The following is a 22773-nucleotide window of genomic DNA, read 5'->3' on the forward strand; positions in this document are numbered from 1 at the left end:
CGCTGCGAGCAGAGTTCGAACCAGCGTGGGGAAGCCCCACGGGATTTCAAGTCTAACGCCTTTACCACTCAGCCATCGCAGCTGTGTCTAGTGTGCCATTCATTAGTAATTTGGTCGATAGAATACATTCTAAAACCAGCCTGGAATCACTCCAGGAAGTTATTGCATTCAAACGATCAACAGGGCCCCGGTGTTTATGTGAGGAGGGGTTGAATCTTCGTGGAAAATGACCATTGGATTTGGAGAGAGGCCTTGAGAGACTCGAAAACCTCAGCTCCCTAAACGCACAATTCCACCGATTAAATAGATTGTGGAACAACATCAGTTACATTGGAAATATATTAGAAATTCAAATGGAACAGGACCACACTTTACAGTCTGGAAGAAAATTTAAATGATGAAATCTAGAAATTACAGCACAGAAGGAGGCCTCTGCAGGCCGAACGGTCACCTGATGACGCAACTAAAATGGTCACGTGTCGGGATTTCGGCAGTTCCCCGGATCGTGGTCAGAGCACAAGCCAGGAGGTGCTGCTCAATTATTAAGTCAGTTATTTTTTATTACATGTCATTGGTCGTCAGTCATTGAGAGACCAGCATTCCTACATGGTATCAGGAGTGGGCAGAACGTCTTCACCGCATCAACATGCTTGTATCACAGAATCGTAGAATATCCAGCTCAGAAGTAGGCCATTCGGCCCAACAAGTCAGCACTGACCTTCCGAATGAGCACCGCAGCAACTCTCTTCAAGAAGAGGTTTAATAGACAGTGCACCAGCAGCCCGGCTAGCTCAGTCGGTAGAGCATGGGACTCTTAATCCCAGGGTCGTGGGTTCGAGCCCCACGTTGGGCGCTTTCTTGTTATTATCTGAAAATATTGATGCTGAACGAACTGTCTTCATAACAGGAACACAAGGTTATGTCCCTTGACTGGGAATCCAGAGGTCTCAAGGAACCTCGTGACAAAATTTAATAAATATGTAATTAAAATTTCGTCTCAGAAACGGCGCAGAAAGGTTCTGCTTCCGACGGATCTTACTTCCACAACTGGGAACACATTACACAACAGATAATGATTTGACACAACTACAGTGAAGATCTGTCACCGGCAGTGTCACGGTTCCATGGCAGAGAGCACGGCTACACAGCAGAGAGCTCAGTTACACAGCAAGATATAATGTTACAAACAGGGTCTCTCTGTGTGCAGCAGAAAACACATTTTCCTAAAAAAAAACAGTTTCTCCATCTCGGCACCTTTTCTGTGTGTCATTGTATGTGTGTCCTGATAGTCTCTTCCTGATTTTTTGTGTATCTTTCTCTGTCTGTTACAGCAGTCCTGCTGTTACGTATTAATCTCACTTTTCCCAAACAGTAATTGTGATTGATAGATACAGAAACATTTCCAAACTGACATTCAGTACCAATGTCTGATAGAGACTGAAACCCACCCTCACATACAGTCCAGACATTGACTCATAATGAAGGAATCCTGCTCTCACAAACTATTGAGACTGAGGTGCAGAGTGTTCCCTCCACTCGCGAATACTACCTGTGATTTACAGAGACAGAACACATCTCAGTCAGGTGAGTAGCAGAGTTTGATGGGTACGACATGTATTCCACAATCACCTTCTCTGCGCCAGATAATCAGATGCAGACGACATGCGGCGTCTGTGTTGGTTTAACAAGGGTTTTACCCAAGAACAGAAACAGATTTACACAATATCAGGGTATAAGACGTAGGAGCAGAAGTAGGCCATTCAGCCCATCGAATATGCTCCGCATTTCAATGAGATCATGCTTGATCTGATATATGACGTGTTATGGCCTTATACGGTGGCATATTATCACAGTGGTTACCTCACAGAGCCAGCGATCCGGGTTCAATTCCAGCTTTTGGTCACTGACTGTGTGGAGTTTGCACTTTCTCCCCGTGTCTGTGTGGGTTCCCTCCGGGTGCTGCGATTTCCTCGCACAGTCCAAATGTGTGCGGGTTAGGTGGAGTGTCCATGCTAAATTGCCCCTTAGTGTTCAGAAGGTTGGGTGGTGTTACAGGGATGTGATGGGGACACAGAGGCTCTTTCAGAATATCGTTGCCGAGTCCATTGGAAGAATGGCCTCCTTTTACATTTTAATGATCTCATGATAATACTCATGTCCACTTTCCCGGCATTTTATCTCTAGATTTCACGATGAACCTTTAAAACCAGCAATCCCACCAAGCCTCAGGTAGCGGTAACTCCTCAATGGTCGTTAATTTCCCGGCTGTCAGTCATTTGGCCAGTCTTAGAACATAGAACATAGAACATAGAACAATACAGCGCAGTACAGGCCCTTCGGCCCACGATGTTGCACCGAAACAAAAGCCATCTAACCTACACTATGCCATTATCATCCATATGTTTATCCAATAAACTTTTAAATGCCCTCAATGTTGGCGAGTTCACTACTGTAGCAGGTAGGGCATTCCACGGCCTCACGACTCTTTGCGTAAAGAACCTACCTCTGACCTCTGTCCTATATCTATTACCCCTCAGTTTAAAGTTATGTCCCCTCGTGCCAGCCATATCCATCCGCGGGAGAAGGCTCTCACTGTCCACCCTATCCAACCCCCTGATCATTTTGTATGCCTCTATTAAGTCTCCTCTTAACCTTCTTCTCTCCAACGAAAACAACCTCAAGTCCATCAGCCTTTCCTCATAAGTATTTCCCTCCATACCAGGCAACATCCTGGTAAATCTCCTCTGCACCCGCTCCAAAGCCTCCACGTCCTTCCTATAATGCGGTGACCAGAACTGTACGCAATACTCCAAATGCGGCCGGACCAGAGTTCTGTACATCTGCAACATGACCTCCCGACTCCGGAACTCAATCCCTCGACCAATAAAGGCCAACACTCCATAGGCCTTCTTCATAACCCTATCAACCTGGGTGGCAACTTTCAGGGATCTATGTACATGGACACCTAGATCCCTCTGCTCAGCCACACTTTCAAGAACTTTACCATTCGCCAAATATTCCGCATTCCTGTTATTCCTTCCAAAGTGAATCACCTCACACTTCTCTACATTAAACTCCATTTGCCACCTCTCAGCCCAGCTCTGCAGCTTATCTATATCCCTCTGTAACCTGCTACATCCTTCCACACTATCGACAACACCACCGACTTTAGTATCATCTGCAAATTTACTCACCCACCCTTCTGTGCCTTCCTCTAGGTCATTGATAAAAATGACAAACAGCAACGGCCCCAGAACAGATCCCTGTGGTACTCCACTTGTGACTGTTCTCCATTCTGAACATTTCCCATCAACCACCACCCTCTGTCTTCTTTCAGCTAGCCAATTTCTGATCCACATCTCTAAATCACCCTCAATCCCCAGCCTCCGTATTTTTTGCAATAGCCTACCGTGGGGAACCTTATCAAACGCTTTGCTGAAATCCATATACACCACATCAACTGCTCTACCCTCGTCTACCTGTTCAGTCACCTTCTCAAAGAACTCAATAAGGTTTGTGAGGCATGACCTACCCTTCACAAAGCCATGCTGACTATCCCTGATCATATCATTCCTATCTAGATGATTAGAAATCTTGTCCCTTATAATCCCCTCCAAGACTTTACCCACTACAGACGTGAGGCTCACCGGTCTATAGTTGCCGGGGTTGTCTCTGCTCCCCTTTTTGAACAAAGGGACCACATTTGCTGTCCTCCAGTCCTCTGGCACTATTCCTGTAGCCAATGATGACATAAAAATCAAAGCCAAAGGTCCAGCAATCTCTTCCCTGGCCTCCCATAGAATCCTAGGATAAATCCCATCAGGTCCCGGGGACTTATCTATTTTCAGCCTGTCCAGAATTGCCAACACCTCTTCCCTACGTACCTCAATGCCATCTATTCTATTAGCCTGGGGCTCAGCATTCTCCTCCACAACATTATCTTTTTCCTGAGTGAATACTGACGAAAAATATTCATTTAGTATCTCGCCTATCTCTTCAGACTCCACACACAATTTCCCATCCCTGTCCTTGACTGGTCCTACTCTTTCCCTAGTCATTCGCTTATTCCTGACATACCTATAGAAAGCTTTTGGGTTTTCCTTGATCCTTCCTGCCAAATACTTCTCATGTCCCCTCCTTGCTCGTCTTAGCTCTCTCTTTAGATCCTTCCTCGCTACCTTGTAACTATCCATCGCCCCAACCGAAACTTCACACTTCATCTTCACATAGGCCTCCTTCTTCCTCTTAACAAGAGATTCCACTTCCCTGGTAAACCACGGTTCCCTCGCTCGACGCCTTCCTCCCTGTCTGACCGGTACATACTTATCAAGAACACGCAGTAGCTGATCCTTGAACAAGCCCCACTTATCCAGTGTGCCCAACACTTGCAGCCTACTTCTCCACCTTATCCCCCCCAAGTCACGTCTAATGGCATCATAATTGCCCTTCCCCCAGCTATAACTCTTGCCCTGCGGTGTATACTTATCCCTTTCCATCATTAACGTAAACGTCACCGAATTGTGGTCACTGTCCCCAAAGTGCTCTCCTACCTCCAAATCCAACACCTGGCCTGGTTCATTACCCAAAACCAAATCCAACGTGGCCTCGCCTCTTGTTGGCCTGTCAACATATTGTTTCAGGAAACCCTCCTGCACACACTGTACAAAAAACGACCCATCCTGGAAATGACATACATTGATCCAGTTCTAAAATAAATTAAGTCGCTCTAGTCCCTGATGACCATAGGCCCTTTGAGTCTAAGATCTGACTGGTGGTGATTTAACCTGAGGATCACCATACTTCAGGCGAGGATCAATAATAATAATACTAATAATCACTTATTGTCACAAGTAGGCTTCAATCAAGTTACTGTGAAAAGCCCGGAGTCGCCACATTCCAGCGCCGGTTCGGAGAGGCTGGAACGGGAATTGTGAGATGGCGGGGTTTTCATGTTTCAAGTCGAGTATAACCGTGTGATCTCTATCTAATTAATTTGGTTTTGCTTCTGCTAATCTTGTCTCACAGTGAGGCAAACCTCACTGATTTGATAGACGAGTAATCGTTCTTCAGTCTTGTCATTGTCGGACCCGCTGAATATGGAGGCATATCCTGTGTGGCAGGATTTAGCTCCAACTCAAGCTATAAGTTTGTGGATGATACCACTGCGGTAGGTCGTATCGCAAACAATGACGAATCAGATGCAGGAGGTAGATAAATCACATGGTTGCATAGTTCACTGTCATGTGAGTGTACATTTAAGACATGTAAGTTTAAGCAATGCACATTTAAGAAAACAGTGATGTCAGAGAGTGGGTGGAGCTGGGCTTTAGGTCAGCCATTTTGCAGATTTTTACTTTCAGTTTAAAAAGCAGTTTGTGTGTGTCTGTGTGTTTCCAGAGAGCTGCAAGTTTGAAAAGAGATTGGGAGTGTCTTCGTTTGCAGGGTGCTGGATCTCTGACATAAAAGACCATCTCTGGACCATTTGGGTGATTTAAACTGATAATTGTAAAGCCTTCAACCTGATGTGATTCTGTTTAAAGGTGTTAAGTATCTTGGAAGTTTGAAGGAACATTTTAAGGAATTGTTTCTGTTGCGATATTTTCTGAGTTATCTTTGAAGTAAGGGGCGTTAAGAGATCCAATGTTTATTTAAGATGTTAAGTTGAGTTCATGGAATAAACAGTGCTTTGTGTTTAAAAGCCCACGAGTCCATAATTGTATAATAATAATACACCAAGGGAAAAAGCCGTGTGCCAGGAAAAGCAACAAATCCATTAAAGGGAGAGGTTGGTTGAACTCCATGATACATTTTGGGGTTCTGAAAACGCCTCACCCATAGAAATTGGGGGCCCGTCCGGGATAAAAGTCTATCTATTGGATTGGCTTTTGTGAACTTAAAGACAGTGAAGGATTGTTCCTTTTCCGGTGTGGTATTTTAGTTTACGTGGGGAGAGTGTTGTGAACAATGGTTCTTTCAGAGGCTCAGAAGTTTTTGTGGGTGGAGAATGTCACACGAAGTACTTTACGGGCAGAAACGAACAGCAGACTGTTAGATTTGGCAAGAACATTGCAGTTAACCTTACCTGACAAAATGCGAAAAGATGAAGTAATTATGGCGGTGGTTAAGCATTTAAATTTGCATGCGATAGAGTTTGACTCATTGGAAATGGCAAAAATTCAGTTGCAAATTAAACAAATGGAACATGAGAAAGAATGAAAGCGGCTTGAATATGAGAGGGAGAGAGAGGAAAAAGAAAGAGAAAGAGAGAGAGAGAGGAAAAAGAAAAGGAGAGAGCAGAAAGGCGAAAAGAAAGAATAGTCCGAGCAGAACAAAAAGAAAAATAAATGGAAATACAGAGGAGGGAAAAAGATAAAGAGAGCGAGTTTGAACTTCAGAAAATGGCCATGAAACATGACAATCAGTTAACATTGGCAGACGTAAAGGGAAACGTACAGCTGGATGATAGTGATGAGGATAGTGTGAAAGCGCGTCATAGTCGAAGGCTTGGTGGGAAACTATTTAAATATGTCCAAGCACTGCCACGGTTTGACGAGAAGGAAGTGGAAGCCTTTTTCATTTCATTTCAGAAGGTAGCTAAACAAATGAAATGGCCACAGGACATGTGGGCGTTACTGATTCAAACAAAGCTGGTAGGTAGAGATAGTGAAGTGTTTGCATCACAACCGGAGGTGGAATCTGGAACGTATGAGCAGGTGAAGAAACCCATCTTAAGTGCATCTGAGCGAGTGCCTGAAGCTTACAGACTAAGGTTTAGAAATTTAAGGAAAGAATTTGGTCAAACATACATGGAGTTTGAAAGGCTGAAACAGAGTAATTTTGATAGGTGGATAAGGGCTTTGAAAATAGACCAAATGTATTAAGTTCTCAGAAAATTATACTTTTGGAGGAGTTTAAAAATTCAATTCCTGATGTAGTGAGAACTCATGTGGAAGAACAGAAGGTTAGAGCTGCGAAATTAGTATCGGAAATGGCAGATGATTATGAATACGTTCATAAATCAAAGATTGTTTTCCGACATCAGTTTCAGCCGATGAGGGATAGAAACTGGGGACATGAGAAATACTCAAGTGGTAAAGGTAAAGGTGATATGATGGGAGACAATAAAGGGAGTGTACCTCTGATTAAAAAAGAAATCCAGGAGGGTGGAAAAGAAATGAAAAGTTTCAAATGTTTTCACTGTAATAAACTAGGCCATTAAAGTCACAGTGTTGGTGGTTGAAGACAAGCACTGAGAAGGGTGATGTGGTAAAACAGGATAAGACGGTGGGGTTTGTAAGAGTGTTAAAGGAAATCCCAAGGGACGCGAAGGAGGTGCAAACAATTGTACAGCCTGTTCAAGAAATAATTGTTAAGAAGGTGCCAGATGTATTTAAAGAATTTACTTGTGTGGGTAGAATTTACTTATGTGTATCAAGAGGAGCAGGTGAAGAAGTCACAATGTTTTGAGATACAGTGGCTAGTCAATCTTTAATGGTAAAAATGAGGAATTATGTAGTTTGGGAAGAATGTTGCCAGAAAAGGTGGTGATATGTGGAATTCAGGGTGAGAGGAGTCGCGTTCCATTGTATAAGGTGAGGATGGAAAGTCCAGTGAAGAATGGTGAAGAGGTAGTAGGAGTAATAGATAAACTATCTTGTCCAGGAATACAGTTTATCTTGGGTAATGATATACCTGCATCGCAGGTGGGAGTGATGCCTACTGTGGTTGATAAGCCAGTGGAAAATCAGTCAACTGAAGTGTTGAAGGACGAATATCCTGGGATTTTTCCGGTTTGTGTAGGAACAAGGTCGCAAAGTTACAGGTTAAGACAAGAGGACAAATCAAAGAGTAAAGGTGAAGTTGAAGTGCAATTATCAGCAACAATTTTTGATCAGATGGTTGAAAAAGAACAAGAACAGGTGGAGGATGAGGCGGATATTTTTAGTTCAGGAATATTTGCGGAGTTATAACAGAAAGATGTGGAAATAAAACGGATATATCAGAAAGCATATACGGAAGAGGAATCTGAGAGTATACCAGTGTGTTATTACCGTAAACATGATGGCCTGATGAGAAAATGGAGACCTGTACATATGCAGGCGGATGAAAAGTGGGCAGAAGATCATCAAGTAGAATTGCCGGTAGGGTATAGAAAGGAGGTGTTGCGAGTTGCACATGAGGTACCAGTGGGAGGTCATTTGGGAATAAGGAAAACACAAGCTAAAATCCAGAATTGTTTTACTCGCCTGGACTACATAAAGATGTAGTTAAATTTTATAAATCATGTCGCACATGTCAAGTGATAGGGAAACCTCAAGCAATGATAAAACCAGCGCCCTTAATACCCATTCCAGCATTTAAGGAACCTTTTACAAGGGTCCGAATCGATTGTGTAGGACCGCTTTCTAAAAAAAAAAGTGGGAATCAATATCTTTTGACTGTAATGGATGTGTCTACTAGGTTTCCAGAGGCCATTCCAGTACGTAATATTACAGCTAAAAGGATTGTGGAGGATTTACTTCATTTCTTTACTAGATATGGACTACCACCAGAAATTCAATCCGATCAAGGAACTAATTTTACTTCAAAGTTATTCAAAGAAGTTATGGATAGCTTAGGAATAAAACAATTTAAATCAACTGCGTCCCATCCAGAATCGCAGGGAGCGTCAGAAAGTTTGCATCAGACATTAAAGCCAATGTTGAGGCCGTATTGTCAAGATTAACCAGAGGATTGGGACAAATAAATCCCATTCGTATTGTTTGCAATTAGGGATGCACCTAATGAGTCTATCAAATTTAGTCCTTTAGTCCGCCTAAATTGATTAAGGAAAAATTGGTAGGTGCGAAATCGGAAATTACACTATTGGATTACATGCCAAATTTTAGGAAACGATTAAATAGAGCAGGTGAATTGCCTAGAAAGTTGTACAAAATGGAATGAAATGGGTAGCGGACAAGAAATCCAAAGTTCGTAGTTTTGCCAGTGGGGATAAAGTTGTTACCAGTGGCAGGGGAGCCTTTAAAAGCTAGGTTTTGTGGACAGTATCAGATTGAAAGGAAATTAAATGAGGTGAATTAAGTGGTAAAAACACCAGATAGAAGGAAGACTCACCGAGTGTGTCATGTGAATATGCATAAAAGGTACTTTGAAAGGGAAGGAGAGAAAAAGGAGGTTTTAATGATTCTAATTCAAAGTGACGAACCAAATCCAGATGACTGTGAATTTGACATCCTCAAATTAAATTGGATAATGAGGATGTTCTTAAAATTTGGTATGAATTGTTAAGTTCCCTTCCAGAGGAAAAACGAACTGACCAGAAAGAGTTATTGAAATCACATGGGCAAGTTTGTAGTGATAAATTGGGTAGTATTAAAATGGCTATACATGATGTAGCTGTAGGAAATGCTGTTCCTATCAAACAACATTCATATAGACTTAATCCTTTAAAATTGGCACAGGTTAACAAAGAGATTGAGACTATGCTTAAAATGGCATAAATGAAGTGGGTAGCAGCCAATGGAGCTCACCCATAGTGATGGTACCTAAACCAGACGGTACCCAACGGTTGTATGTGGACGATAGAAAGGTGAATGCAGTTAAAAGAACTGACTCTTACCCTATCCCACGTTTGAATGATTGCATTGAGAAAGTAGGACAATCTGCTTTTATTTACAACTTCCAGGTATGGAAAGAACATTTAAAGCATCGTATGGAGTTCTTCGATCGACTTCAGGTGGCGGGGTTGGTAATGAAACTAGCCGAAAGTGAATTTGCAGGAGCCCGAATCACTTTCCTTGAGGAGTTTCTGATACCCTCAAGAGGAAGGGAAATAATGCGATTTCTTCGAATGAGTGGATTTAATCGAACTTTAGTGCAAACGTTTTGTGGCGTGATTACTCCACTGATGGAATTGCTGAAGAAACGTAAAAATATTCAATGGACAGCGTACTTTCAACAGGCATTTGGCTGCCTGAAAGCTGTGATCACCAATGTTCCTGTATTGGAGAATTGCAAGGGACTATGTGGTCAGATTGAACTAAAGTATCTGATTCTAAAGAGAAATTCAGAGGAGTAGAGGAATTGATGGATCATTATCATAGAATTTACAGAGCAGAAGGAGGCCATTCAGCCCATCGAGTCTGCACCGGTTCTTGGAAAGAGCACCCTACCCAAGGTCAACACCGCCACCCTATCCCCATAACCCAGTAACCCCACGGGCAATTTTGGACACGAAGGGCAATTTATCATGGCCAATCCACCTAACCCGCACATCTTTGGACTGTGGGAGGAAACCGGAGCACCCGGAGGAAACCCACGCACACACGGGGAGGATGTGCAGACTCCGCACAGACAGTGACTCAAGCCAGAATCGAACCTGGGATCCTGGAGCTGTGAAGCAATTGTGCTATCCACAAGGCTACCGTGCTGCCCCCGTGCAGAGATCTCGTGCAGAGATTTTGTTCAAAGAGACTGTCAATCGAGAAGGATTTCGGTTGGAGGAAGAAGAACAAAGAAAAAATGGACTATATTCTTATACCTGTTTGCATGTGTTGTTTTTTTTTAAGCGAAAGTGTATATTTACTGTGTATATTTCTTAGTGAATGGTGCAAAAGTGAAAAATGAAACCATCTTGAAATTGAAGTTTTTTTTTCTTGGGTGGAGGTGTCATGTAAGAGTACCTTTAAGACATGGATGTTTGAGCAATGTACCTTTAAGAAAACAGTGATGCCAGAGAGTGGGTGGAGCTGGGCTTTAGGTCAGCCATTTTTCAGGTTTTTACTTTCAGTTTAAAAAGCAGCTTGCGTTTGTCTGTGTGTTTCCAGGGAGCTGCAAGTTTGAAAAGAGCTTGGGAGTGTCTGTGTTAGCAGGGAGCTGGATCTCTGACATAAAAGACCATCTTTGGATCATTTGGGTGATTTAAACTGATGATTGTAAAGCCTTTAACCTGATGTGATTCTGTTTCAAGGTGTTAAGTCTCTTGGAAGTTTGAAGGAACAGTTTAAGGAATTATTTAATGTTCCAATATTTCCTGAGTTATCTTTGAAGTAAGCTGTGGTAAGAGATCCAATGTTTATTTAAGATGTTCAGTTGAGTTCATGGAATAAACAGTGTTTTGTGTTTAAAAACCCACGTGTCCATAATTGTAATCCCACACCTAGGGAAAAAGCCATGTGCTAGGAAAAGCAACAAATCCATGAAAGGGAGAGATCGGTAGAACTCTCTGATACATTTTGGGGTTCGGAAAACGCCTCGCCCATAACAGTACCTAAAACAGCCTGTCTCTAAATATCGGAAAGACCAAGGAACTGATCATCGACGCCATGAAGCGTTGCACAACACACACACCCGTCTGCATCAATGGGTGCGAAGTGGAGATGGTCGATAGCTTTACAACTCTGGGGGTCGCCATCACCAACAGTCTGTCCTGGTCCACTCACGTTGATGCAACAATCTAGAAAGCCCAACATCGTTTCTACCTCCGAAGGAAGGACAAGAAACTCGTCATGTCTGCTTCGACTCTCACAAACTTCTAAAGATGCGCCATAGAGAGCATCCTATCGGGCTGCATCTCAGCTTGGTATGGCAACTGCCCGGTCCAACTTCGCAAGAAACTGCAATGTGGTGAACTCAGCCCAACCCATCACACAAGCTTGCCACCCGCACAGTGATTCTGTCTACAACTCCCGCTGCCGCAGGACAGCAGACAACATTATCAGAGACCCTCCCACCCAGGTTTTGACTTTTTACAGACTATTTCAACAGCCAGAAGGCACTGAAGTCTGAAGACCCGCACATCCAGACATAGGAACAGCGTCTTCCCCACAGCTACTAGACTCCTCAACAACTCTCCCTCGGACTGATCTGTTCCCTGTAAGAACACTATTCACGACGCCCTATGCTGCTCTTGCTCATGGATTTACTTTGTTTGTCCACTTGTTCCGCACTGTAACCAATCACTGTTTGTCGATGTAACATTTGGCAATGCACTGTGTCGATTATTCTTTTTTTGCCCACTCTGTATGTAATGTGTATATGCCTTGGTAGCAGAAAAATACTTTTCACTGTACTTCAGTACACGTGACAGTAAGCCAAATCAAAGTGGTTCCTCTCTCCCTACCCGATCAATTCATCTCAATCAGAACAAGACTGAATTTTGAATTCTCGCTTTTCCAACACAGCTCGATGCAATCCGGCCTCACAACCTGGAATGGATTTGCACGTCAGTGATTGCAGATCCATCATCGAAAAATGAGTCCCACTTCCGAGAAAACAGCGTATGAAAAATCGACTAGGATGGGATTCGAACGCCGTTACAGAGCGCAAAGGACTAGCAGTTCATCGCCTTCACCACTCGGCCACCTCAACCGACAAGTGCATGCGTCGAAACGTCTTAATTCGTTTTGCATCCATGAACTGATGGAAAATATCCGCCCAGAGTCCAAAGATGTGCAGGTTAGGTGGATTGGCCATGATAAATTGCTCTTAGTGTCCAAAAGTGCCCTTAGTGGTGGGTGGAGTTAGTGGGTTATGGGGATAGGGTGGGGGTGTTGACGTTGGGTAGGATGCTCTTTCCAAGAGCCGGTGCAGACTCGAAGGGCCGAATGGCCTCCTTCTGCACTGTAAATTCTATGATCTTTGACTCCAGCCCCGTGTTCATGTTGGAAATGCAGTGTTTTTCAATAAAATGAATTCCCATCACATTCAGGGACCTTTATGAATGGACTGATGTGAAACACTTCAATATTATTTCCAAGAGGTTTCCACACAGTGTGAAAGGCCCCCGCTGAAAGACTGGAATCAACCAGCATTTGACAACCAAAACAAACGCTCCCGGCTTCACAGAGGAATCCGTCGATCATCGGAACACACATTTCACGATGGACATTTTCTGATCATTCAGTTACAGGTTTCTACTCCTGCCTGGCTTTATTCCCCAGGAAATAGGGATTATATTCTTTCAGCGAGTCGTGAAAGTATACTTGGAGCAGATTAATGATAAATTATTGTGGTACGATGAGACTATTGCTGGTTGAAAGGTAAACTTTCCAGAAAGTGCCTTCATATTGTGGTTGATAGCAAATCGGCACCACATTTAAAACAAAACACAGCTTAACTCGTAAACTTAAATTAAACTAATTAATTAATTAGTGATGGCTGGTCAGGTGATGTGCTTGAGCTGCTTGATGTGGGAGCTGGCAGACCGCATTGCGAGCTGCAGCGACCACATCTGCAGTAAGTGTTGGCTGCTCGAAGAGCTCCGGCTCAGAGTTGATGAGCTGGAGTCTGAGCTTCAAACAATGAAGCACATCCGGGAGGGGGAGACTTACCTGGACACTGTGTTTCAGGAGGCAGTCACACCTGTCAGAGTAACTAGTTTAAATCCTGCCAGTGGCCAGGGACAGCAGGGTGTGACTGCAGGTCAGGCAGTTAAAGGGAACCAGCAGTCAGGAACTCAAGAGCCTCAGCCCTTGACCCTGTCCAACAGGTATGAGGCACTTGCTCCCTGTGTGGATGGCGAACAGGGCTGCAGGAAGGATGAGTCAGCTGACCAAGGCACCATGGTTCAGCAGGCCATTCAAGGGGAGGGAGTAAATAGGCAAGTTGTAGTTGTAGGGGATTATATTATCAGGGGAATAGATAGTATCCTTTGTGAGGAGGATAAAGAGTCCCGCATGGTACGTTGCCTGGTATATCTGACCGGCTTGAAAGGATACTGAGAGGGAGGGGGAGGATCCAGTTTTTGTGGCCGATGTCGGTACCAACAACATAGGCACGTCTAGGAAAGAGGACCTGTTTCGAGATTATAAAGAGCTAGGATTCAAATTAAAAAATAGGTCCTCAAGGGTCATAATCTCCGGATTACTGCCCGAGCCACGTGCAAATTGGCATAGGGAGGCAAGAATAAGGGAAGTTAACACGTGGCTGAAAGAGTGGTGTGGGAAAGAGGGGTTCCTTTTCATGGGACACTGGCATCAGCTTTGGGACAGGGAGGACCTATACCGTTGGGATGGTCTCCACCTGAACCGAGCTGGGACCAGTGTTCTGGCGAAAAGAGTAAATAGGGTGGTCAATAGGACTTTAAACTAAAGATTGGGGGGGGGGGATGGAAAGTCAGGGAACCAAGAGGTGAAGTAATCAGTGGGAAGCATAGCTGCTTAGGAATACAGAAAAGCACGAAAAGACAAAACTCAAGAGAGGTTACGATAGTCCCCATCCCACAAAATATGACACAGTGTATGGAAAGGCTCAGTAAACCAAGGTACACCACACTCAGAAAACAAAAAGGGACGGTCAATAGAGAATTAAAGGTGCTATATTTAAATGTGCGCAGTGTACGGAACAAGGTAGATGAGCTTGTGGCCCAGATTATGACTGGCAGGTATGACGTGGTAGGCATCACAGAGACATGGTTGCAGGGGGTTCAGGACTGGCATTTAAACATCCAGGGATTCACAACCTATCGAAAAGACAGAGAGGTGGGCAGAGGGGGCGGGGTTGCCTTGTTAATTAGGAATGAAATTAAATCAATAGCACTAAACGACATAGGGTCAGATGATGTGGAGTCTCTGTGGGTAGAGTTGAGGAACCACAAAGGCATAAAAAACATAATGGGAGTTACGTACAGGCCTCCAAACAGAGGTCAGGACCGGGGGCACAAAATGCACCACGAAATAGAAAGTGCATGTCAGAAAGGCAAGGTCACAGTGATCATGGGGGACTTCAATATGCAGGTGGACTGGATAAATAATGCTGTCAGTGGACCCAAGGAAAGGGAATTCATTGAATGTTTACAGGAGGGCTTTTTGGAACAGCTTGTGATGGAGCCCACGAGGGAACATGCCATACTGGACTTAGTGTTATGTAATGAGCCAGACTTGATTAAAGATCTTAAAGTAAGGGAGCACTTAGGAGTTAGGATTAGTGATCATAATATGGTAGAATTCAATCTCCAATTTGAAAGAAAGAAGGTAGAATCAGATGTAAAGGTGTTACAGTTAAATAAAGGTAACTACAGGGGCATGAGGGAGGAACTGGGTGAGAGAGAGAGGGGTGAGAGAGAGAGGGGGGTGAGAGAGAGAGGGGGGGTGAGAGAGAGAGGGGTGAGAGAGAGAGGCGGTGGGTGAGAGAGAGGGGGTGGGTGAGAGAGGGTGTGGGTGAGAGAGAGAGGGGGTGGGTGACGAAAATCGACTTGGAGCAGAGCCTAGTGGGAATGACAGTAGAACAGCAATGGCAGGAATTTCTGGGTGTAATTGAGGACACAGTACAGAGGTTCATCCCAAAGAAAAGAAAGATTATCAGAGGGGGGATTCGGCAGCCATGACTGACAAAGGAAGTAAGGGAATGCATCAAAGCAAAAGAGAAAGCCTATAAATGTGGCAAAGAGTAGTGGGAAGTCAGAAGATTGGGAAGGCTACAAAAACAAACAGAGGATAACAAAGAGAGAAATAAGGAAAGAGAGGATCAAATATGAAGGTAGGCTAGCCAGTAACATTAGGAATGATAGTAAAAGTTTCTTTAAATACATTAAATACAAACGGAAGGCAAAAGTTGACATTGGGCCGCTCCAAAATGACACTGGTAATCTAGTGATGGGAGACAAGGAAATAGCTGAGGAACTAAATAAGTACTTTGCGTCAGTCTTCACTGTAGAAGACATGAGTAAAAGCCCAACAATTCCGGAGAGTCAGGGGGCAGAGTTGAATATGGTAGCCATCACAAAGGAGAAAGTGCTAGAGAAATTAAGAGGTCTAAAAATTGATAAATCTCCGGGCCCAGATGGGCTACATCCCAGAGTTCTAAAGGAGATTGCTGAAGAAATAGTGGAGGCGTTAGTTATGATCTTTCAAAAGTCACTGGAGTCAGGGAAAGTCCCAGAGGATTGGAAAATCGCTGTTGTAACCCCCTGTTCAAGAAGGGAACAAGGATAAAGAGGGAGAACTATAGGCCAATTAGCCTAACCTCGGTTGTTGGCAAGATTCTAGAATCCATTGTTAAGGATGAGATTTCTAAATTCTTGGAAGTGCAGGGTCGGATTAGGACAAGTCAGCATGGATTTAGTAAGTGGAGGTCGTGCCTGACAAACCTGTTAGAGTTCTTTGAAGAGATAATAAATAGGTTAGACCAAGGAGAGCCAATGGATTTTATCTATCTTGACTTCCAAAAGGCCTTTGATAAGGTGCCTCACGGGAGACTGCTGAGTAAAATAAGGGCCCATGGTATTCGAGGCAAGGTACTAACATGGATTGACGATTGGCTGTCAGCCAGAAGGCAGAGAGTTGGGATTAAAGGTTCTTTTTCGGAATTGCAACCGGTGATGAGTGGTCTCCCGCAGGGTTCAGTGTTGGGGCCACAGCTGTTCTCTTTATATATTAACGATCTAGATGACGGGACTGGGGGCATTCTGGCTAAGTTTGCCGGTGATACAAAGATAGGTGGAGGGACAGGTAGTATGGAGGAGGTGAGGAGGCTCCAGAAAGATTTAGACAGTTTAGGAGAGTGGTCCAAGAAATGGCTGATGAAATTCAACGTGGGCAAGCGCGAGGTCTTGAACTTTGGAAAAAAAGAATAGAGGCATGGACTATATTCTAAACGGTGACAAAATTCATAATGCTGAAGTGCAAAGGGACTTGTGGGTCCTAGTCCAGGATTCTCTAAAGGTAAACTTGCAGGTTGAGTCCGTAATTAAGAAAGCAAATGCAATGTTGTCATTCATCTCAAGAGGCTTGGAATATAAAAGCAGGGATGTACTTCCGAAGCTTTATAAAGCATTAGTTAGGCCCCATTTAGAATACTGTGAGCAATTTTGGGCACCACGCCTCAGGAAGGACATACTGGCACTGGAGCGGGTCCAGCGGAGTTTCACACGGATGATCCCAGGAATGGTAGGCCTAACATACGATGAACGTCTGAGGATCCTGGGATTATATTCATTGGAGCTTAGGAGGTTGAGGGGAGATCTAATAGAAACTTACAAGATAATGAATGGCTTAGATAGGGTGGATGTAGGGAAGTTGTTTCCATTAGCAGGGGAGACTAGGACAGGGGGGCACAGCCGTAGAATAAAAGGGAGTCACGTTAGAATAGAGATGAGGAGAAATTTCTTCTGCCAGAGAGTGGTGGGTCTGTGGAATTCATTGCCACAGAGGGCGGTGGAGGCCGGGACGTTGAGTGTCTTTAAGACAGAAGTTGATAAATTCTTGATTTCTCGAGGAATTAAGGGCTGTGGGGAGAGAGCGGGTAAATGGAGTTGAAATCAGCCATGATTGAATGGCGGAGTGGACTCGATGGGCCGAATGGCCTTACTTCGGCTCCTATTTCTTATGGTCTTATGGTCTTATATTTAGCGGATTCGTCCATGACAAGACTGAAGAACGATCACTCGTCTATCCAATCGGTGAGGTCTGCCTCAGCGTGAGACAATATTAACAGAGTGAGAACCAGGTTAATTAGATTCAGATCACACGGTTACAATAGAACTGAATCAGGAAAACCCCGCCGTCACAGCCTTGCCATTCGCCTGAGGTATCGTGATCCTCAGGTTAAATCACCATCAGTCAGATCTCACCGTCAACGGGGAAAGCAGCCTATGGTTATCAGGGACTGAAGCGACTTAATTTACTTTGGAACTGGATCAATTTATGATGTTTCCAGGATGCGACTTCCCTCAGACTGATCAAATGATTGGTAGCCGGAAAATTAGCGCCCATTGAGGAGTTACTGGTACCTGAGGCTTAGTTGGAGTATTGGTTTTAAAGGTTAATCATGAAATCTAGAGATGAAAAGCCGGGAAAGTGGGCATGAGGATCATCATGAAATCATTAAAATGTAAAAGGTGGCCATTCGGCCCATCGACTCTGCACCGACCCTCTGAAAGTGTCCCTATGCCCCAACCACATCCCTGTAACGCACTACCCAACTTTATAAACACAAAGGGGCAATTTAGCATGGGCATTCCACCTAACCCACACACATTTGGACGTGCGACGAAATCGCAGCACCCGGAGGAAACCCATAGACAAAGAAAAAAAGTGCAAACTCCATTCAGTCAGTGACCAAAGGCTGGAATTGAACCCGGATCGCGGGCGCTGTGAGGTAGCCACTGTGACAGCGTGCCACCGTATGAGGTCATAACACGTCATCTATCAGATCAAGCATTATCTCATTGAAATACAGAGCACATTCGATAGGCTGAATGGTCTACTTCTGCTCCTCCGTCTTATACCCTGATATTGTGTAAATGTGTTCCGGTTCTTGTGTAAAACTCTTGTTAAAACAACACAGACACCGTATGTCGACTGCGTCTAATTATCTGGCGCGGAGAAGGCGATTGTGGAATACATGTCGTACCCATCAAACTCTGCTACTCACCTGACTGAGATTTGTTCTGTATCTGTAAATCACAAGTAGTGTTCGCGAGTGGAGGGAACAGTCTGCACCTCAGTCTCTGGAACAGGTTGTGAGAGCAGGATGCCTTTATTATGAGTCAATGTCTGGTACTTTTTGTGAGAGTGGAATTCAGTCTCTATCAGACATTGGTACTGAATGTCAGTGTGGAAATATTTCTGTATCTGTCAATCACAATTACTGTTTGGGAAAAGTGAGATGAATCCGTAACATCATCACGGCTGTGACAGACAGAGAAAGACACAGAGAAATGCAGGAAGAGACTATCAGGACGCACACACAGAAAAGGTGCCGATATGAAGAGACTGTTTTTTTCGGAAAATGTGTTTTCTGCTGTGTAACCGTGCTCTCTGCTGTGTAACTGTGCTCTCTCTGTCGGAACCGTCACTCTGCTGGTGACAGATCTTCACTGTGGTTGTGTCAAATCGTTCCCTGTTGTGTTCAAATCGTTCCCAGTTGTGGAAATTGATCCGCCTGAAGCAGAACCTTTCTGCGCCATTACTGAGACGAAATTTCAATTCCAGATTTGTTAAATCTTGTCAAGGGTTAGTTCAGATCTCTGGATTCCCAGTCCAGCGACATAACCTGGCCTTCTTGTTGTGAAGACAGCTCATTCAGCATCAATCTTTACCGATAATAGTAAGGAAGCGCCCAACATGGGGCTCGAACCCACGACTCTGGGATTATAGAGTTCCGTGCTTTACCGACTGAGCTAGCCGAGCTGCTACATTGCCCATTAAACCTCTTCTTGTGGAGAGTGGCTGCGGTGCTCATTCGGAGGGTAAGTAATGACTTGTTGGGCCGAATGGCTTTCTGCGCTGGAGAATCTACGATTCTATGAAGCAAGGAGGTTGATGCGTTCAAATGCTTCTGCTATAATGTCCACTCCTGACACCATGTAGAAATGGTCGTCTTTGAATGACTGGAAACCAAGGAGTTGTAATAAAAAAATAATTGATTTAATAATTGAGCTGCTCCTCCTGGCTTGTGCTCTGACCGCGATCCGGGGAGAATTGCAGGAATCCAGACACGTGATCATTTTAGTTGCGTCATCACGTGACCATTCGGTCTCCACTGGTCTCCCTCTGTGCTCTATTTTCTAGATTCATCATTTTAATTTTCATCCAGACTGGGAAGTTTAGCGCTGCTGCATTTGAAAAGGAACATGAATTTCTTATATTTTTCCAATGTAACTGATGTTGTTACACAAACTATTTAATCAGTGGAATTGTGCGTTTAGGGAACTCAGATTTTCGAATATCTGAAGGCTTCTCTCCAAATCGAATGGTTATTTTCCACAAGATTCAACCCCTCCTCACATAAACCCCGGGGCCGCTTTGATCGCTTGAATGCAATGACTTCCTGGAGTGATTCCAGGCCGGCTTTAGAATGTATTCTATCGACCAAATTACTGTTGATTGATGCAGCTGTGATGGCCGAGTGGTCAAGTCGTTGGACCTCAAATCCAATAGCGTTTCCCCCCCGCAGATTCGAGTGTGATTCGAAATGTTTGTTCAACTCCCCGGAAAAGCTGCCGGCTCGACAATGAATCGGAATTTCGGTTGGTTGTCTGTCAACGGTACTAACATTTATCGAATTCAGTTTTTTAGAAAAACGTTCTTTTTGGAAACTAAACGAAACATAAAGATAAATAAGGAGTTCACACTCAAAGCAACAATCAATAAATAATAAAGTTTCCTGCAACGTTCGGAAGGAGAAGCAGCAACGGCAGCGAATGGAAACGTGGTTCGGTTTCATTCAGGTGAATGTATTTCTGTGTAAAAAGATCGTGGCAGAAATGGAACATTTCAAAAAAATATTTTCTTGTTCTCTTTCTGTTGTCTCTCTATATGTTTCTTTCTCTCTCCCTCCCTCACTGTTTTTGTGCTTCTCCGGGGACTGATTGGATACACAGTGAAACTCAGCCCCATCTCATCCCAACTCTTTTGGACCAATACGTCCTGGTGATGGACGGTCGTGAATCAGTAGAAGAATCGACAAACTATTCCATTCTTGCTCTGTAAGAAGTTCCATTCCTGGTTGTGAGGTGGCTCTGGGATAAAGGGATCGAGAGAGAACGAGTCTGACTCTTACTCTTCAAATCATTTCGTGCGCACTTGTAGAAAGTGGATGTGTCTGAGAACAGGAGAAAAGCAGATCATGGGGGTGTGATTGATTTTACTGAACCGGGCCTAGAAAAGTGACGGAAACTTCGAAACAGTCAGCTTCTGACTGAGAGATGGTAAGGAATTACGGCTGACATTGAGACAGTTCATAGTGAATTCTTACAGCAGATCGAATCTTGAAGCGGTGTTGGCATATTGTTTTCGAAGAGACTGACATAGTTTCTGAAAAGATCAGTTGTGTTTGTTTTTGTTTTGTCCAGTAGTTTGGGGAATCTATTTGGAGCGGGTGCAGTTGGTCAATATCTGTGTCTCTTGCTTGCCCAGCTCACCGGGCAGCAGCAGCTCCATTCCTCGCCAAATGTGTGGACACAAACGGCAAACCCACATTATTGTATCCCCGTGGAAGTTCGAACCCCGCTCGCAGCGGCTCTGCTCTGGAATATTTACTCAGCTCCATAAACAAACCACTGACCACACAAATGATCGGGGCTCCCTTTGCATCTCATTGATGGTTTTCACCCAATTTGGCTGTTTCGGGAATGAAAGTAAAAATTTATCGCGTCTGGTAATTAGTATTTTTAAATAAACTGCACTAAACGTATGAAACAATACTTAATAAATGATAATTAACGAATATTAATCAATATTTAAAAAGTGTTCTGCAACGATTGGAAGGAAAAGCCCATCCCATCAGGGCAGGATATGTTGGGAATGGACCGGAGTGAAACATTCCCAGACCATGTCCAACATGTTTCTCCTCAGCATGAAAACTCCCTGCGGAAAGACTGAAACAGACACACATTTGATCACATCATGATTAACATCACTCACACCTTAACCATGAGGCCACTGATGAAGTCATGATGACTTCGAATTTCTCCTAAAATGAGGGGCAAAGACAGAGTGGATAGTCAGAGGCTTTTCCCCAGGGTAGAGGGGTCAATTACTAGGGGGCATAGGTTTAAGGTGAGAGGGGCAAAGTTTAGAGTAGATGTACGAGGCAAGTTTTTTACGCAGAGGGTAGTGGGTGCCTGGAACTCACTACCGGAGGAGGTAGTGGAGGCAGGGACGATAGGGACATTTAAGGGGCATCTTGACAAATATATGAATAGGATGGGAATAGAAGGATACGGACCCAGGAAGTGTAGAAGATTGTAGTTTAGTCGGGCAGTATGGTCGGCACGGGCTTGGAGGGCCGAAGGGCCTGTTCCTGTGCTGTACATTTCTTTGTTCTTTGTTCTTTGTAAAATGCCAACTGAACCCACTGACTGACAGAAATACATTACCGACGTGATTGGCGAGGCGCATCCACAGACCGACTTGGCGAGTGGTGCAAACTGACATCACTGCTTCTGATCAGAGCCAGAACAGAGAGATAAATGTCACATTGTCCATTCATATTTCTGATTTATAATTGTGTGGGGAAACTGATGGGCTTTGGACGCAATTAAAAGTTGCTTCAAGTGAGATCAAATCAGCGGCTGGCTCGTTGGTCTGGGGAGACCTGTGCCACACAAAGCAACAGAGTCTGCAGATAGAGAATGAATCGAATATTTACATGTCACACCAGAGAACACGTCGGAGAACACTTCAGCAGTCAAGGGCATTGAGCCTCTGATCTCCGGGTAAGCGTTCTGCAAGGCGTCCTTCAGGACACGCGACAATGAAAATCGCCGAACAGAAACTTCTAGCCAAGTTCCGCATTCATGTGTACGGCCTCAACCGGGACCTTGGATTCATGTCGCATTTCATTTATCCCCCACCATCTGGCCTGGGCTTGCGAAATCCTACCAACTGTCCTGGTGTGAGCCAATTCACACCCCTTTAACGGGGGGGGGGGGGGTTATCCTATCTGGTTTAGCACAGGGCTAAATCGCTGGCTTTAAAAGCCGACCAAGTCAGATCAGAAGCACGGTTCAATTCTCGTACCAGCCTCCCCTAACAGGCGACGGAATGTCGCTTTTCACGGTAACTTAATTTGAAACCTACTTGTGACAATAAGCGATTTTCATTTTCATTTTCATTTCATCCCTGGACCTGTAAAGACTTAATTACCTGCAAATGCTGGCATTCAAAGCATTGTCTTGCATTTTTGACTTTGCCTATATATATGTTTCCGGAACATACCTCTTCATTCACCTGAGGAACGAGCAGTGCTCCGAAAGCTAGCGTTTGAAACACACCTGTTGGACTTTAACCTGGTGTTGTAAGACTTGTTACTGGGCACAGCAGGGACTGA

General features: G+C 44.2%; 2 non-coding genes across 2 annotated transcripts; one reads left to right on the top strand and one right to left on the bottom strand.

Annotated features, from left to right (window-relative positions):
* On the bottom strand, positions 1–82 carry trnas-uga (transfer RNA serine (anticodon UGA)). The gene has a single exon. It is a non-coding gene; the product is annotated as a tRNA-Ser (tRNA).
* A 698-nt stretch (positions 83–780) lies between these two features.
* trnak-cuu (transfer RNA lysine (anticodon CUU)) lies at positions 781–853 on the top strand. Its single transcript has one exon. It is a non-coding gene; the product is annotated as a tRNA-Lys (tRNA).
* The last annotated feature ends 21920 nt before the right edge of the window (positions 854–22773 follow it).

This window comes from Scyliorhinus torazame, chromosome 24 (genome assembly GCF_047496885.1).
Source record: "Scyliorhinus torazame isolate Kashiwa2021f chromosome 24, sScyTor2.1, whole genome shotgun sequence".
Taxonomy (NCBI): domain Eukaryota; kingdom Metazoa; phylum Chordata; class Chondrichthyes; order Carcharhiniformes; family Scyliorhinidae; genus Scyliorhinus; species Scyliorhinus torazame.